The following is a 12,998-nucleotide window of genomic DNA, read 5'->3' as shown; positions in this document are numbered from 1 at the left end:
GACCTTCAATATATTATCCTAAGTTATAAGAAGAACTGATATTTTAAGTTGTTATAAAATATTTTATGTTGTTATAAATACATTTTAGGACTGACCATTGAACTTAGCACCCATTTAGAGTACTTATTTTGTCTTTGAAGTCAACAACCAAGGCATATATCATATATTTAACTTGGCTCTCTTTTCGCATTTACGTTTTTGATGGGATATTAGAATAGAATATATATTTAGTCTATATTCATGGTATTTGAATAAATAAATTAAGTATATAGTAGATAAAATGTAAGAAAATTTTATAAGCAATTACTTTAAAACTGCAAAGTCCACTAGCAGAACATCGCATTTCTTTTGATTCTCTTGTTTAAATATAGAAAATCGAATTTCAATTATTTAACAATGTCTCCTTTACATTCCGCCATATTGGATGTCTAGTGATGTCACAACCATTCCAACCCCATTTCTACGAATTTAACGATCTCTTTTGTCTAAAGTGATCGAAGCATTAAGACATAAATGCATTACCATTTCCCGAGCCATAGTCGGGTAATAAAATCAGGCGAATTCTCACAGAGCTTAGTAGTTGAAAACTTCTCTGCAGTTTTGGCAAAACGCCAGACATAAGTCCGGAGTGACCTGTCCGAAACAGAGGTTGTGAATATTGTTGATTTGATTGGCTATTCTGATAAGAGCTATGATTGATTGGCCATGAACTTTCATAATCCAATTGCATGTTGAAGATTTTACAGCAAATCAAATTTCACTCACGAATCAAAACTGGCCAAGTTTTATTTCCCAATTACATAAAGCCTTATAGATTAAATATCGATATTAGATACCGCTATGAGACAATTATTATAATAGCCGCCGAATTGGTCCAGTCGATAGAACGCCAGGTCTTAATCAAAAATTCCTAGTTCGAATCCGGGCAAGCACCTCTAATTTACACGTGTTTAATTTGTGTCTATAATTCATTTCGTTGTAAGGGTGACAGAAAATATGGTAAAGGAAACCTGCACGTGTTGAATGCCCGCCCATTAATAGACAACCACTTTTTGAAATGGCATATATTTACGTTTTTATTGCTCTTGGGTAGTAATAATAATAATAAAATGACAATTATTGAGTTTTTTTTTATAGAATAGGAAGGTGAACGAGCATTTGGGCCACCTGATGGTAAGTGGTCACCAAACGCCCTTAGACATTGGCATTGTAAGAAATGTCAACCATCGCTTATAGCCAAAGCGCCACCAACCTTGGGAACTAAGATTTTATGTCCCTTGTGCCTGTAATTACACTGGCTCACTCACCCTTCAAACCGGAACACAACAATATCAAGTATTGCTGTTTTGCGGTAGAATATCTGATGAGTGGGTGGTACCTACCCAGACGAGATTGCACAAAGCCTTACCACCAGTAAAGTGGTTAAGTGGTAAGTTTTTCAGTTAGTAGCACAATCGAAAGTCAAGCTGCTAATTTCACAACTCGGGCTGCTAATGAGAAATATTTATTTGTAAGATTGAACCTCTTTTAGAAATCTACATTCTACAAGACAGCCTTCTAAGCTACCCCTTTTTTGAGACGTAGTGACAATCTTTAAAAAATACGTGAACCAGGGGTAAAGCGAGTCTACTGTACCTTGCACGAGCAAGGCAGTGCTCTATCCGAGGTGAAATGGAGCTTACTCCCCGCACTCCTCACTATTAAGTACGTTTCACGATCGTCCCGGCCGCCTTTTTAATACAATGTATTAATAATATTAGGGATTTTACATTGAAATTTTAAAATGTATAAAAATGTATTAAAAATAAATCGTTCACTTTAATTAATTTAATATATAGAACATTACGCTTACGACGAAGTGTGCAAAAAACTTTTATTTCCTTAATAATAAAAGTTGATTACAGTAAAAAATAAAAAAAAACACAACTTTAACGTTACACGAATATTTCCCGTTCATACAAAAATGTTAATTCGTTGTAAAGTTTAAAGTTCAACACGGTGATGGATAATGCTTTGGGGCAACAAATATAATATTAATTTCTATCCTGGGAAATGAAAATGTTTTCATGATCAAAAAACTGCTTATTATATATATTTTAGTTCAGCGGGCATTGCAACTAAATAATGAGTCAAAATGGTCGTGATTTTTAATTTAAACATCTCTCGGTACACGGTAGGAGCTAACTGATCGTGGAACTTGGAACGTCAGATGAGTAAAAGTAAGATTTCAAGCGTCAGATGATTAAACGTAAGATTTTGAACGTCAGACGACGTAAGCGATTTCAAGCGTCAGCGTAAAATTTGTTATTGTAAGTGCGTTAATGTGTGCGTGAAATCGGTACGTGGTAAAGGCTAAATGAAACTGAGAGCTCACATACTTACACAATATTCTCGTGATTACTTTGACACTCGCACCATTTATTTATTTTTAAATATAAATTACTTAAAATTTCACTAATTGATTTCAACATTTATAAAGATTATAATTATGTAAAATTTCCAAACAGAAATCCTATTTGACATCCTTGGATATTCTATGGACACCCTTATGATGTGCGAAGTCGAAGTGGATAGCTCGTATAATATATGGCGACAGTTCGTTAAATCAGCGATTTCGCTCACGTCCCGGAAAGTTGGTCCTTAATTGGAAAGCGGCGTCGATCTCGCTTTAACAACTTCTGAGATTGAAAATATTATTTTATAGCGTATAATACTTTCATACTTAATCGTGTATCCTTTTGAATCCAGTATTTATATTTATGGTATTCACAAGTGATTTCGTGACACTTCCAACTTCCAGACTTAATATTGTTCTTATTCAAAAGCCGTAGTATCAAGGTGTGCTTCGAAGCAAAAGAACCTGCTAAAGAACTACTCTGCAAGAGAAATAAATTACAAGATGGCTTAAAAATATTTTCAGACCAAACACCGACTCAACAAAAGTATATAAAAAACCTGAGAGAAGAACTGAAGCGACGTCAAGAAAAAGGTGAGACTGATCTTACAATCAAATTCGTTAATGGAACACCATCAATCATAAAAATAACAAAAAACTACGCACTGTTAACACAATAATCAATATCTTTAACGAAAGCCGTAATACTTTGAGCTACGTAATATTTCAACTACCGAACTACACTCATTACTACAACTATAGAACCGATATTACGGGAGGTGGTGTATCCGCATACGTTCATAATAATCTGAAGCACAGTTTATCAGAGTCAGTGTATGTTGGAGGTAATAATTATTTGTGTATACAATTAGAGAAATATGCACTCGAAGTGGGTATCGTTTATAGTCCAGGACATATTAATTTCAAAAAAATTCTCGAAATATATGAATCGCAACTACAAGAAAGAAGAAGAGCAATAGTTTTCGGTGACTTTAATATTGATTTACTTACAAAGAATTCAAAAACTAATCAGTACAATCAACTATTGAATGACTCAGGACACACGATTATCAATAAAATTACCAAAAAGTACTGCACTAGGAAAGGATCAACTAAAAAATCCCTCTTAGACCATATAAGCACTAACTTAAAGAAAGATAACTTTCATGTGATGACCATCAACTCATCTATATCTGATCACAAACAGCTATACGTGGAAATTAAGAAAATAAAACCACCTCCCAGGGAACATTATCAATACAAAGCAATCAATTACAAGGAACTTTTTGAATCGATGGAGAGATCTGGGATACGGGAGTTAAACGATGATTTTACAAAATTGGAGAAACTAATTAAAAAACTAACAATAGAGCACAAAGTTATAAAGACTAAAATTTTGAATGAACCGCAAAAGGAATGGATAGACGGGAATATAATAGCAGAAATCAATAAAAGAAACCAAATGTGGACAGAACTAAAGAAGAACCCAGACGACGAATACCTAAAAGAAGAGTTTGACACCAAATGAAAACAAGTAATCAAACTGATCCGAGAAACAAAAAAGTCATATTATGAGAAAGAATTTGAAAAACATAGTGGAACTCCTAAAAAACTGTGGAACATGCTGAATGCCTTGGCGAATAATGAATCAAAGCAGAGGTGCGCTCCTTCAAAACTTATTGTTAATTCAGAAGAAGTTACTGATTCTAATGAAATATGTAAGATATTTAATAACTTTTTTGCTACCATAGGGACATGTTTAACGAATGAAATTCCTACAAATTACCATAATAATTATATTCACGCATTACCAGAACCAACTTTACAATACTCACGGATGAATGACTTCGAACCATGTACCGAAAGGGAAATCCTTAACATCATTAACAACCTTGATTCAAATAGTAGTGTCGGTGTGGACGGTGTCAATACAAAAGTAATCAAATGTGTTAAGGAATTAATAAAAAATCGATTAACAAATTAACTTAGCTTTAACAAACTTTTACAGGAAGGATCGTTTCCAGACTCACTCAAAATAGCTAAAGTTACACCTATTTACAAATCGGGAACAAGAACAGACCCCGGAAATTATAGACCGATCTCTGTATTGCCAATATTATCAAAATATTCGAAAAAGTTCTACATACACGGTTACTGAACTACTTAAACTCTATAAATTTCTTTTTTGACCGGCAGTACGGGTTTCGGCCTAAAAGTAATTGTTTGTATTTTTTCTTCAATTATGTTCTCATGTAAGTGATGTAATTGTCTTTATGGGAATAAATAATCTTTAAACCTATTGCCCCTACCTAAGATTTGATCCCAGGATCTCAAGTTCTGCGGTCTTATATCTAGCTACTAAATCAACGAGACAGGCAATTATGTATATATATATATATATATATATATATATATATATATATATATATATATATATATATATATGTAATGTGCTTAATTTGGGTTTATAAATCATCTCGTGCTTTACGGTGAAGGAAAACATCGTGAGGAAACCTGCATGTGTCTAATTTCATTGAAATTATGCCACATGTGTATTCTACCAACCCGCATTGGAGCGTGGTGGAATAAGCTCCAAACCTTCTCCTCAAAAGGGATAGGATGCCTTAGCCCAGCAGTGGCACATTAACGGGCTGTTATATATATATACATATATATATATATATATATATATACATATAGGTCTATAAATAATCGAATAATTTCATGAATACCCATACAAGAGTCAATTATTCAAAAATACATACTTAATACCATAAAAAATATAATATATTTAATGCACAGGCAGCTCGTTACGTATATATTTATTGTTGGCCATTATTTTTAACAGGTGGCGCTGTAAGTCATGACTTCCACTCAACCTCTCAGTATCGTATTTATTTTTGTTGAGTATGTGAATAATATATAATATTTTTGATAATTATTTGAGGATAATTACTGAGCACAATAAAAGACGTCCGTTCGGTTAAGCGTTTAATTGCGAGAGACCACCATACATAGGTTTACAATTACCCACAGTTAAAAGTAATATTATAAAACTACCCCATACATTACAATTTTATTTATTCAATGTATTGCTAATAGATGGCTTTGTAGTTTACTTTTCTTAAAATAGTTGAGTGACTCTAGTGACGTCAGTCTGAAATTGAACGTAAACGAATATTATAAATACCATTGTAAATCTTCTTGGACGCTCATTCATTTTTCTCGTCTGCTGTTAAATGGAAATAGAAGAAAATTGTAACCGATATTAAATTTTTTATTTCACATCCTAACCGTATATATAATATAGTTTCCATCAAACTTTTAACAAATTAACGTTTCCATAGTTGGAATATCTCGAATAATATGCGCGCGCATGTTTCATAACAGAGTTAAAACTTTGTTTAGTTTCGTAAAGTTTCAGATAGCTTCATGGATGTATTAAATACTAAATTGCGTTATAAAATGTTTTAAAGAGATGAAACACGAAACGCTTACCACTATGAGCACTATCAATTACAGACGACTTTTAACTTTATACAGCCAATGAACAACTTAAAATATAAGTATTCCTTTTCTAGAGTAAAATATTTGAGGGAATATTGTGAACTAAGATGTCATGTCCCTTGTGCTTGTAATTACACTGCCTCACTCACCCTTCAAAACGAAACCCAACTATAACAAGTACTGCTGTTTTCCGGTAGAATATTTGATGAGTAGTATAACCTACCCAGACTTGAGAGAGAGCTTGCATAAACCCTACCACTAGTACGCTATGAAACCTTTGGGCATGATTAGCATACATATACTTTTCGCTATTGATAAGAAAAATATACTTACAAGGAAAACTCTTTTTTTTATTTATTTTGCTCTATAGGTCTTTATTGATTCACTTTAACCTTTTATAATTAGATTATAATTACAATAACCAATAATTTCAATTACATATCCGACGTCCCGTGACGGTCAAATTTTTTATTTTAATTGGTGTATTTTTTATTTTAATATAAATGTTTTTTTTTTTGCATTCTGCCGTAATTTTTTACTAAGGTTTAATGGACGGACGTGTGAATGGCATAAATCGGACTGAATACAATGCGTGGGAGTAATCATTGAGTACTATTGGTATATATTTCGATTTCTCTATATCATGCGACCATAACTCCTCTGAAGGGCACTATATATATTTTAAATTGAAAAATATAAGTTATCTATTTAAAAGATAATAGTAAACAAGAAACTCGGACATGAATATTTTCTTGTTTGGTAATTTTCAGAGCGAGACTTTTTCCGTACTTTAGTTTGTATTTGTATTTTTTATTATTATTTTTGTATAAAACTTCTTTCCCTAGCAAACTTGCTCCAGCTATTCCAGATCGCAAACTTTATTATCTGAAATCTTCATTATTACCGTTAAACTAGTCGTGACCACGATTTCGCCTGCTTAGAATCCAGTCTGTGACGTAGATACTTATGTACAGAAGTAATAGATACTAAGAGTACATATGTACAAACATACGGTCAAGTAATTGGGTAACGCTTTTTCTTCTGACTTACATTAGAAATACCATTATATCAGATTGAGATATAATTATCAATGAAATACCTATGTTATGTTCTGGATAAGTAGATTATAGTAGCTATCTATTGGTGAAAATATTATTTTATTTTTTTATTTTATTTATTTATTTAAGATTCACCAGTGGTAAATACATCAACACGTACAAAGGTATACAATTTTAATACAACTTAAAACTAAATGCATTACCTATTAAGGTGAATACCACTTGCAAAGATAAAGTTGGAGATGACAAACTTATAAATAATTAATTGTTAGTAAATCAAGGTTAAAAATGACAAGAATTAACAATAATAGTAAAATAATAAAATACAAATATAAACAAAATAAATTAGTTAGCTGACAATTTTGACAATATTTTTTTGTGAAACTTGTTTGATGAGTCTCCAAAAGGGTCTAAAACAGCACTGTGCTCATTCAAAATTCCACATATGCGAGATACAGGTGAATTGCTTCCTAAAACAGTTTTGCGGAAAGGTCTTACTAATGGTGTTATTGGTTTATTGGTTTACGTGGATATCTAATGGGAACATTCAATTTAATTTTTGATATCAGAAACGAGTTATCATAGTTGTTGTTAAGTGTTTTATAAAGAAATTTTAAATCCAACAAATCCCTCCGATCACTTAGTGAAAGAATTTTGAAAAATTCCAATCTTTTTTTGTAAGAAGGAAGTATTTTCCCTTTACCTAACGAGAAAGTAAGATGATAAAGAAAACATTTCTGTATCCTCTCAAGTCTTAGGCAGTGTGTTGCATAATGTGGCCTCCAAACAAGGCTTCCGTATTCCAGTATACTCCTGACTAAGCTATTAAATAAAATAATTTTTGTTCTAGGATTTCGAAATAATCTTCCATTTCTTATTACAAAACCTAACATTTTCGAGGCACGGCTAATTACACCATCAATATGAGGTATGAAAGTTAGTTTTTTGTCGAAGATTACTCCCAGGTCTGAAATTCTGTCCACAGATTTAATAGGGGCACCAGCTATGTAATAATTCGTTTGAAATTCTTTTAAACTCCTAGTGAATGATATCCATGAACATTTTACTGAATTAAGTCTCATGCCGTTATCATTACACCAATGGTATAATCTTGTCAGATCATCTTGTAAAAGAATAGTGTCATTTGGTTCTTCAATCATTTTAAGAAGTTTGACATCGTCAGCATACAGAAATGGTGTAGAATATTTAAAACAATTAGGCAGATCGTTTATGAATATATTGAAGAGCAGCGGACCCAGGTGTGACCCTTGTGGGACTCCAGATTTTACATCGCATTCAACCGATTCATAACCGCCGGCAACAACATAAAAATGTCTTTCTGTAAGATATGATGCTAGAAATCTCAGTAAAGATCCGACAATACCATAATTGGACAACTTCAAGACTAGTACTGAACATGGAACCAGGTCAAATGCTTTACTTAAGTCTGTGTAGATAACATCCACTCTCTTGTTCCTATCAACAGATTCAAATAAGATTTCGGAGTAGTTTACTAGATTTGTGCATGTAGATCTACCGGCTATGAAGCCATGCTGGTGGGTACTAAGAAAACATTTAACATGACTGTAAATATATGGATATATTAGAGACTCCAACACCTTACCAAAGATAGAAAGGATTGAAATAGGCCTATAGTTTTTTACATAATTTTTTTCTCCACTTTTGAAAATAGGGACTACTTTCGCAGTTTTCCACTTAGAAGGAAATATTCCGGTGACTAATGCTTTGTTAAAAATAATTGTTAGTGGTACAGCAAGACTTTGGGCACAGTTTATAATAAAATTAGGCGGAATATTGTCAGATCCAGAACCCCTATTTATATCTAAATTCTTTAATTTAATTCTCTTCTAATCTTTATTGAAGAGGATCGCAGCTTAACCACCAATTAAAAACTCCGGCAGACTTTAAGAGTTATTTATTGTGACAAGTCAACAATGTTTACATTAGAGCGCACAGTAAAAGTAGTTGAAATAATTAATTTATTAAAAATAAACAACAACAACAGCGCTTATATAGGCATTCCCCTCTCACGATGACCACCACGCGTGCTTGCCACTTTTGGGACCTCCTCCTAGGCGAAAACAAAAGCGATGCATGCGGCCATCTTGCTGGGGGTGTGGTCAAGCGTGTGACGTCGCTGCGAGGACAATAGATGCGCATGCGACCATATTGCCGAAGGGGCGTATCCATACGTGTGACGACATACATCAGACCACTGCAACATCACCTGATCCATGACGTAGTTGATCAGGTGATGTTTGTGCTGCGTTTAGACGCATTGTGCACTCGCCACACTACTCCCCCGCCGAGACCGTGACTACGGGCGATAGTAGTTTGGGAATCTGACCACTCTACCTATCTGTAGATTCAGTCTGTCTATGCTGATTCGCTGCGTTTTGCCTAGTACGTCGATGTCAAAGGTTTTCTCCTCGCGTCGCAGCACCCTGTATGGACCTGAATAAGGTGCTTGAAGGGGTTTCCGATGGGGACCCTGCCGGATAAATACGTGCGAGGTAAGCCTAAGGTCTTTTGGTATGTAAAAAGTTTGATTAGAACTTGTGTGCCAAGATGATGGTTGTGGCCTTAATTTATTGACATGTGTTCGGATTCTACCAATGAATTCGGTGATGTCCTCGATGGTTGGGGGTGCTGATGAGAAGAACTGTCCAGGTAACCGCAGTGGTTCCCCGTAGACAAGTTCGGCCGTTGAAGCTTTAATGTCATCCTTGAATGCGCTGCGTATACCTAGTAATACCCAAGGTAACACTTCTACCCAGTTCGGAGTAGAATGACAGGCAATTGCGGCTTTTAATTGACGGTGTAGTCTTTCTACCATACCATTAGCTGTCGGATGATATGCCGTTGTGGTATGATGGTTGGCACCGATGAGCTTGACCAGTTCTTTGAAAGCGCCCGACTCAAACTGCCGGCCACGGTCAGTGGTGATGTGTTCGGGGCACCCGAACCGTGATATCCAACCACTGGAAAGGGCAGCAATGCAGCTTTCGGCGGTGATGTCTTGTAGTGGGTAGACTTCTGGCCACCTTGTGTAGCGGTCCACGATGGTTAGGCAGTACCTGTAACCTAAACATAAAGGTAAAGGACCTATCAAATCCAAGTGGATGTGTCGAAAACGTGCGGAAGGGCTTTCGAAGGCTTGTAGCGGAGCTTGAGTGTGTCTGGTCACTTTGCTTTGCTGACATTGTTGACACTCCTTTACCCATTGTCGACAGTCTTTGCGGATACCAGGCCAAATGTAGCGCTCTGTAACTAACTTGACCGTAGGCTTGGCTCCTGGATGGCTTAAATTGTGGAGCGAATCGAATACCTGCTTGCGATATGAAGGTGTGATGAATGGTCGAGGATTACTTTGAGAGACATCGCAGTATACCAGAAGAGCTGGCTCTGACTCTAATCATATTTTCTTCAACCTAAGCGCAGACCCATTTTTCAGCAGGTCCTGTAGCTCGCTGTCCGCCTCTTGTGCTTTGACCAGGGAGTGGTAATCTAAGGGTATAGAAACTGCCTCGATACGCGAAAGGGCATCTGCAACAATATTTTCTTTACCAGCTACATATCTGAAGTCTGTGGTGAATTGGCTTATAAAGTCCAAGTAGCGAAACTGGCGTGGCGAACTGTTCTCTCGGTGATTAGCAAAGACAAACGTAAGTGGTTTATGGTCCGTGATGATACAAAATGTCCGAGCTTCCACCATAAATCTGAAATGTCTAATTGCGTCATACACTGCCAATAACTCTCGGTCATATGGGCTGTACTTTTTCTGTGATGGACTTAGCTTCCTCGAAAAGAATGCTAAGGGTTGCCATTCATTGTTCTTGAACTGTTGCAGCACAGCACCTATTGCTGTATCTGAAGCGTCCGTCTGTATGGACAGTTCTGCTTGAGGATCTGGGTGGACCAAAAGCGTAGCTTCTGAAAGTTGCTTTTTAGACAGTTCGAAAGACTCTAATAGGGCAGGCGTCATGTTAATAGGCTGCGATCCCTTTGTTTTAGGCCCAACGAGGAGTTAGTTGAGCGGTGCCTGAACTTTTGCAGCATTAGGTATAAAACGGCGATAAAAATTGATCATACCTAAAAATCTTCGTAATTCTTTTAGCGTCTTGGGTACCGGGAAGTTCTGAATGGCTTCAACCTTCGATTCTAACGGCTGTATTCCTGCTGGTGACACGTTGTGGCCCAGGAACTGGACTTGCGTTTTGCCGAAAGTACATTTGTTGGTATTTATTAGAACTCCATATTCTGCTAGTCTTTGGAACAACAACTTGAGATGCTCTTGATGAAGGGTACTGCTGCTGCTGAAGACTAGAATGTCATCCAGGTACCCATAACAAAAATCTAAGCCCCGCAGTACCTCGTCCATGAATCTTTGAAAGGTCTGTGCGGCGTTACGAAGACCGAACGTCATGAACGGGAATTCGTAAAGCCCGAAAGGAGTGGCGATAGCGGTTTTCGGAATGTCGTCTTCGTATACTGGTATCTGATGATAAGCTTTAACCAGGTCTATGGTTGAAAAGACCGTACTGCCTGTCAACTGGCACGTAAAATCATGCAAGTGCCTGATAGGGTACTTATCGGGAATTGTACGGGCGTTTAGGGCTCTGTAATCGCCGCACGGTCGCCACCCGTCGTTTTTCTTCTTAGTTAAATGTAACGGTGATGACCATGGGCTGTCAGATCTTCTTGCTGTGCCACTCTGTAACATCTCATCGAACTCTTGCTTAGCAATTTTTAGTCTTTCCGGGTCTAACCGTCGCGGGCGGCTAGATACCGGTGGTCCATCGGTGGTACGGATATGGTGCACCGTAGAGTGTTTGGTGATGTGCGGCTTTCCAGCAGGACGAGTGATTTCTGGGAATTCTCTAAGCAGGCGATGATAAGATGTATCCTCTAAAGTCGTACGGACTGAGGAAATTGTTTCCGTAGAACGTTGTTTCGGGAGTGCAACAGCAAGTGTGGTAACACCGTCAACGAGGCGCTGGTTGCGACAGTCGTGAAAGCGCGCCTAAGTCCTAGATCCAGCGTTAAGGGGAGGAAGCCATATGTGTAAATGATAGTCCCATTTGCAGCGAACAATTCGTATCCCATTTTGTTTCTAGGTTCCCGAACAGCGGATCTTGGAAAGACACAGAGGTCTGAACCGGTGTCAACTAAATATTGCACTTTGGTCTTGCGATCCGTGATGAACAGGCGGCCCGAAATTGTAAGGCAGTCGTCTACCGCCACTACTGGCTGCCTTGAGAGTTTCCCATCTTCTTGTAGCTACACGGTTGAATACATTTGCGTGCGCGCTCGCCGAATCTATAATGGTACTAACAGTATGGGTAGTTATTTGTTTGTGAGCGGGAACGTGCGCGGGAATGTCGTCGCGATCTGTCTATGGCGAATCGTGAGCGGGATCGTGGCTGTCTTCGGTTAAGTTGCATGCTAAGTATCTCCATCTGCTTGCTCAGCTCAGCTACGGTCTGATTCAGGCTTTCGAAACTAGTACTTGGTACTCCTAGAGTGGAACTAGATGCACTGGCTACTTGCCCGGCTACTCGACCGGCTACTGGCACGGCTACTTGCTCGGACACTTGCAATGTTGCTGGAACGATTTCGTTGATACGGTCGGCAAGCTCTGCCATGTCTTCAAGGCTCATCTTCGTATGCTGCGCTGCTATACACGTCTGCAAATGCGTTGGGAGTCGACTTGACCAGATGGTACGGATAAAATCGGTTGGAACAGTTGGCCCAGCTAGGTGTTGTAGATGCCGTAAAAATTGTGTGGGCTTTCTATCACCGAGTTCCTCGTGCATTAGCAGTTGTTTTATTTTACGCTCTTGTGAAGCTGACAGCCTCCGTATTAATTCGGCTTTTAATTTGTCGTACCTGCCGGTGGAAGGTGGAGCTACGACCAGGTCCCTTATTTCCGCCGTGTGCTGTGGTTCTAGTTGCGCTAGTACGTAATAGAACTTCGTGGAGTCTTCTCGGATGCCGGACAGGGTGAATTGGTCTTC

At 37.4% G+C, this 12,998-nt stretch overlaps 1 protein-coding gene and 1 long non-coding RNA gene across 2 annotated transcripts in view; one reads left to right on the top strand and one right to left on the bottom strand.

Annotated features, from left to right (window-relative positions):
* Positions 1 to 12,998, top strand: part of LOC126777159 (inactive dipeptidyl peptidase 10) — a 184,045-nt gene that overhangs the window by 102,780 nt on the left and 68,267 nt on the right. The window lies entirely within an intron of this gene.
* Positions 10,443 to 11,156, bottom strand: LOC126777303 (uncharacterized). Its single transcript, XR_007670033.1, has 2 exons — positions 11,074 to 11,156; positions 10,443 to 10,527 (listed from the first exon to the last, which is right to left on the bottom strand). It is a non-coding gene; the product is annotated as an uncharacterized LOC126777303 (long non-coding RNA).

Source organism: Nymphalis io, chromosome 22 (genome assembly GCF_905147045.1).
Source record: "Nymphalis io chromosome 22, ilAglIoxx1.1, whole genome shotgun sequence".
Taxonomy (NCBI): Eukaryota; Metazoa; Arthropoda; class Insecta; order Lepidoptera; family Nymphalidae; genus Nymphalis; species Nymphalis io.
Note: the sequence above shows the minus strand (reverse complement) of the source record. Positions and strands in the feature narration are given on the sequence as shown.